The sequence below is a fragment of the Echinops telfairi genome, unplaced genomic scaffold (assembly GCF_000313985.2).
Source record: "Echinops telfairi isolate 266 unplaced genomic scaffold, ASM31398v2 ScPeMD7_7356;HRSCAF=8355, whole genome shotgun sequence".
NCBI classification, from domain to species: domain Eukaryota; kingdom Metazoa; phylum Chordata; class Mammalia; order Afrosoricida; family Tenrecidae; genus Echinops; species Echinops telfairi.
The window spans coordinates 2,713,375-2,719,374 of NW_022111256.1; the positions used below are offsets into that span (position 1 = coordinate 2,713,375).

A 6,000-nucleotide genomic window follows, 5' to 3' on the forward strand; every position below is an offset into this window, starting at 1 on the left:
CTTATGGGGGTGGAGGTGGGGTTCATAAACTGCAGGAACTTGGCTGTCATCCAGAAGCAGCCCTGGTGGCACAGTGGTTAGGCACTTGGCCGCGGAGGCTGTGAAGCAGAGGGTGGAGTTGTTCAGCAGGAGAACGATCGGGCACTCTGTCCCCGTACAGACGCCGGTCCTAGACGGTCTAAGGAGCAGGTCTACTGTGTCCCGCAGGTTGCCGTGCATTGGAATCGACTCCATGGTGGTGGGTTTGGAGCAGTCATGGAAACCAAACCGAACCCACAGCCAAAAAAAGCAGGGCTAGATCCTCCGCATAAAGGGGGGGGCGGGGAGTATCATCCTCCCTGGGAAAAGTTGAGTTGAAAAATAACAAGCACCTATTTTTCTGAGTTTCTAAAGGCAACAGGCTTTAGGTCAGTGTACAATGCACACATTGCAAAGACCTCTTGATAGAATAGAGTGTCCTCTCATGAATTGGCTTGGAGAGCATCTGCTAGTGGTGGAGGAGGCGAGTTAACGGTGATAGCAAAAGACCTTTGGTCACACTCTTCAGAGGGCAGCATCCACCCTGAGAGTCCTCTTGGCGTCCAGACTTCCGGTATGGCCCAGAGAATGACGCAGAACAAAGGGCCAAGGCTGAGCTGCATGAATGTACAGCTTCTTGGTTCTTCGGCACACCGTCGCTGGGGACCCTAGTCATCTGCGGCCACTTCTCAGCAAGAGACCTACCTTAACTTTGGCACCAGTTAAAAATGGAAGTCCATTTGTAGGGGCTTCCTAACCTACTAGGGAAAGCCATTTTCCAGATTCTAAAGGACAAACTCATATTCCTTTTTGTACATCAACTTTGTGCAAGCCTCATCCCAGGGCTCAGGAATGCTGGGACCCACCACCTCTTGTGGGCGTGTGGATCAAAACCAGATGTCCGGCGCCAATGTAACAGAGTTTACAAGGAGGCAATTGTGGCTTCAATCAATACCCCCATTCTGGAAGGGCAGCTTCCCTTGTCAACAGGACAGAAAGGCAAGGGGGAGGGTGGTTGGAAGTTCAGGCAGCTCTGACACCTGCTTGCCAGCAGGTGGGTAGAAAACTTAAACATTCGGCTTGTACATTTAAAGGAAACTTCCAGGGGAGCAGGTTGCCCTGTGAAGCGACAGAGGTTTTAGAAGGCGATCAGACCAGCTCCCATCTGGATGACATCCTGGAACACAAACATCAGAATCAACAGACGGGCAGGTGGTGGACGAACTGGGATGGCCACAGGCCTGAGGATGGCAAGTCAGTTCATCAACCTCTGGCTGCATGACATGAGCCTATCGCTTCGCCTCATGGAGCCTCCACTTCCCTGTCTGTCAATGGGATTACTTTGAGTGGTGAGATGTCAGGTAGTAACAATCGCTGGCACTCCAGAGGTTGTCCACCGTTGACTGTCACCACCATCACCATCCCCATCATCATCTGAAAGGGGTGTGTTCATCTAAGTCAGAAGTACTGATACCGAAAGGTACTCACATGGAAGCTAGATGGTTAGCCCCAGGAAGACCAGAAAGGCAAATCCAGGCTCTTTCAGTGAGGGACACACTGTTCAGACTAGGAGAAACGTCCTGAGTATTCTTAGTCAAAACTAAATACTATGGCAAATTCCTTACATGCCTTTCTCCCTTGACTCAGCTGTTTCCCAAAGAAAAAAGCCAGAGCTCATGAAGGATGTGCCAGGATGCCCTCCAAGCAAGGCATGTTAGTAGGGATCAAGTAGGCGGGTAGAGGTCTTCTTAGCCAAGCCCTGCAGTTATAGATGGAGATTAAAGCCCCGAGTACAGGATCTCAGAACCACAGCTTCTTACAACCAAGCCAGTTCTTGGGCCTGGTCCTCCACCTCCAACTTTTCAGGCGTTTTTTGCCCACTCTGCTGAAGATCGTTTTGGACTGGGACCTTTGGATCAATAAATAGCCTTTTGCTCCTACAATACAGGCCCTGGATTCAATGTAATTTGAATGCTCTCAAAATCTCACTTTTAAAAATCCATAAAACTTGGGGACCTAAAACATAGTATATTTTCTCTGGGGATATTGTTAGAAAGTGAGCAATCTGAATGAAGGGGAGTGCAGAGTGGGGACCCAAAGTCCATCTGCAGGGAATAGGACATCCTCTTACAGAAGGGTCGCCAGTCAGAATGCAGGGTAGCAATAATGAAACATACAACTTTCCTCTAGTTCCTAAATGCTTCTTGCCCACCCACTATCATGATCCCAATTCTACCTTTCAAATCTGGCTTGACCAAAGGATGTACACTGGTACAGATAGGAACTGGAAACACAGGGAATCCAGGACAGATGATCCCTTCAGAACCAGTGCTGAGAGTGACTATACTGGGAGGGTTGAGGGAGGGTGGGGTGGAAAGGGGGAACTGGTTACAAGGATCTACATATAACCTCCTTCCTAGGGGGGATGGAACAACAGAAAAGTGGGTGAAGGGAGACACTGGACAGTGTAAGACATGATAAAATAATAATAATTTGTAAATTATAAAGGTTCATGAGGAAGGGGGAAGCGGGGAGGGAGGGGAAAAATGAGGAACTGATACCAAGGGCTCAAGCAGAAAGCAAGTGTTTTGAGAATGATGATGGCAACAGATGTACAAATGTGCTTGACACAATGGATGTGTATATGGATTGTGGTAAGAGTTGTATGAGCCCCCAATAAAATGATTTTTTTTAAAGTGAGCAATCACAATAGACCACGCCACAAATTTCACTAGGGGATCTGTCCTTCTTCAGCTAAACCACTCTTCTTGTGAGGACTTCCAGAGCCACAGCCAGCTATCAGTAGTTCCAGTTAAGACTTTGAGAACCATGGCACTGACCAGGGCATCTAACAGCAAATTCATTATGACCATGGAGGGTGGGGGAGCGGGGGAGGTCACATGCAATCTCCTGTCCCTGGCTTCTTTAGGCAGACTGAAAGGTTGAGCGATGAAAAACTGTTACCCACACACCAAGAACTTCTAAAATTTCTGGTCAACTGCATGTGCTCCCATAGATTCTACAAATGTTTGTCTAGTCTTGCACGTCATTGAGATCTGTCCAGGTAAAGGTAAGGTACTATTTGCCCTGGTCCCATGGTAGTCACATGGTCTACCCTTCCAGGCCCCTGGGTAGCATACAGATGTGGTTTGCACTCAAATGAATTATGAAAAAGTTGACAGTTGGAATCAATCCAGCAGCATCTTGGACCCAAAGCCTGACCATCAACTTCCCCCCAAATCAGCTATTGAAACCTCTATGGAGTGCAGGTCAAGTCTGACACACACGGCAGCATCTTCAGGTGGAACGGCTCAAAGGCAACAAGGTTTTCTGTTAGCTTTTGTTGGTTTGGTTTGATTTGATATACAATATCCAGCTTCTCCTATCTGGTGAGCACACAGGATGAACCCATGGGCCGATAGGATGAGAATGCAATCTGCTGTCAAGCACTCTGTACCTGCCACCCACAACATCAGCTCTCTAAGTGCCTCCTGCCGACCCAGGGTAGCTTCCATGCCCCTGGGTGCTCCAGCACGCTCCAGAGCATGCACACATCCCACAGTCCCGGCACAAAGTCCATCCCCTGGGCTTAGCAGCACCACTCGGGACTCGGGTTAGTGGACAGCGGAGGACTTACTGGGTCCTTCTCCAACATAATCAGTGTTAAATAAAACAGAATCGAAAGCCTTAGCAACAGCGATTTGTTCAGCATTGCCAACCCCAGAAGCTACCTGCCTGATTGATGAGGAAAACAGCAGCTGGTGAGCTCTTGACGCAGGGGTGGGAGGGGTCGAGATTTTCTGTGTTGCCTTGAGTCCTCTGGAGCTCCCAGTTAACAGGAGGATTTGCACCCTCTCTCACCCAGGTGCTAGCACTGAAACTGGCAAGGAAAGGTTTGGAGGAGCCTGCAGAGGAAGCTGTCCACTCCATTGGCCATTCTGGGGGTGAACGTGGGGATAAGAGGCAAGGAGGGTGCAGGGAGGAGAGGCCAGGACATCTGAAACATCTGGGAGTGGAATTGCAGAGATGGGGAATGTGATGTAATTAAATTCTGCTGGCCTGGCCTGCCCAGGGAATGTGAGACCCATCAGCAGTGACCTCTTCCAATCAACTTAATTGGCCCAATCTCCCCAGGAAAAGCAACAAAAGGTTTAGTGCCTCATGGAAATCGCTCAGCTCCTGCCTATTTATGGCCACTGGACCCAAGGATGGCATCCTACTCTGAGCCAGGAGTTGACAGCACGTACTAACTGCTGGGAGGCCTCAGAAATATTGGTGGGATTCCTTGTGACTCTCTGTGTCTGTGTCTGGGAAAGGCGGCTCTCCCACTGACTTGACTGGACACCCGGCACTTACAGACCCAAAGGCCATGCACTCCTCTTAGCAGGCCAATTCTTCCCGTGAGCAATCCACAATTGAGAGAAAACAAGCCCCATGGAAAGCCAAGCCGGCCGGCCTTTACTCCTCTTACTCAAATGGAGCCTGCTCCAAGGACTCAAAGTCATTCTCAAAGTCCCATTTGTGTTGACGTGCGTGCGCACTGCTGAAGTGAAAGAACAGCGAAGCATGTGCCTCCAATGGGCAATAACACCGATCCCTGGAATAACACAAAGGTCTTCGGTGGATTCAGAGTTTTACCAACCACGTTTGGCTACTTCCATGGTATGGAGGAGTAAACGGAGACAATTTCCGAAAGTTCTGTTTATATAGTGACTTGCGGACCCCAAGACTATTTGATCAGCTTCCATTGTCAAGGGGAAGAGGTAGGGAATCCATTTTTACAATGCTTTAGACACCAAGGAGCACATGCATTCAATTAGACTTCCTGTGTGAGCAAAGCATTGCACTCCTAAAGCCCCCCCCAAGCCCCACCCCACCCCCTATCGGGGTGGGGAGGAGTGGGGAAGAGGAGTAAACTTTTCTCCTCAGCACACCATTGGACACAGCATCATTTAACAAAAAGAGAAATTGAAGATCAGCATGATTCGAAAACTCCTAAAGCCAGACTACTTTAAAGTGTCAGACCTGAACTAGAATACCCAATAAACAAGAACAACAAACCAGACTCACTGGCAGTGAGCCGATGCCGACTCACAATGACCCTATGGAAACCCGGTTGAACTGCCCCTATGAGTTTCCAACACGGTGATTGTTTGTAGGAGTAAGAAACCCTGTCTTTCCCCAGAAGAGTGGCTGGTGGTTTGGAACGGCTGACCTTGAAGGTCCCAGCGAGGATCCCAGCCCTACCCGAAGCCACTCCACCACCGGAGCTCCTGCTAGAATCTCACTCGGCAATTCCCAATTGGGAGTTGTCCATTTCACCATACTGTCCTTAAATGAACGTGCTACCAGATTTTCTGAAAACGACCAACTATCATTACGGCTATTTCTGAAAGAAGTCTCCTAGACTCTCAAGATAGTTCAACTATAACTTCGTGGATTCAGAAATGGCATCAGTCATAAAATCCTTCCAAACATAATCCATCATGTGGGGAGAGCCTTATAAGATGGGGTCCTGCCAAGCAGGTGCATGCATCACAAAGCATGCCCTGACCCTCACCCTGATTTGATCACCTCACTCACAGCCACTGCAGGGCAATTCTTTCCTTTTGCCTCAACCCCCAAATGGAACTCCAAATGCTTCCCGCAACTATTTGTCTGTTAGGTGCCTGGACGTTGGTTCCGGCTCTCAGCGACCCCACGGACAACAGAAGGAACTACTACCTGACCCTCGGCCATCCTCACAATCATCCTGATGTTGGCGCCCACTGTTGCAGCCTCGGCGTTTGTCCATCTTTTATCTATACCTTTGTCACATGCTGTCACACTTGAGTCTGCAAGACAAGTTTCCGCCTTCGTCCGACACACAGAGTCCCTTCAAATCCTTTGAAAACACTCTTGCCCCATCATTTCACAAAAGCTAGACCATACACCCCTCCTACCTCCCAGCGAGCTTCCTTCATTACTTTACCCCAGCTCTCT

At 49.1% G+C, this 6,000-nt stretch overlaps 1 protein-coding gene across 2 annotated transcripts in view; it reads right to left on the bottom strand.

Moving 5' to 3' along the window:
- NTF3 (neurotrophin 3) overlaps nucleotides 1-6,000 on the bottom strand; it is an 89,183-nt gene that overhangs the window by 79,711 nt on the left and 3,472 nt on the right. The gene's annotated exons all lie outside the window — the stretch shown is intronic.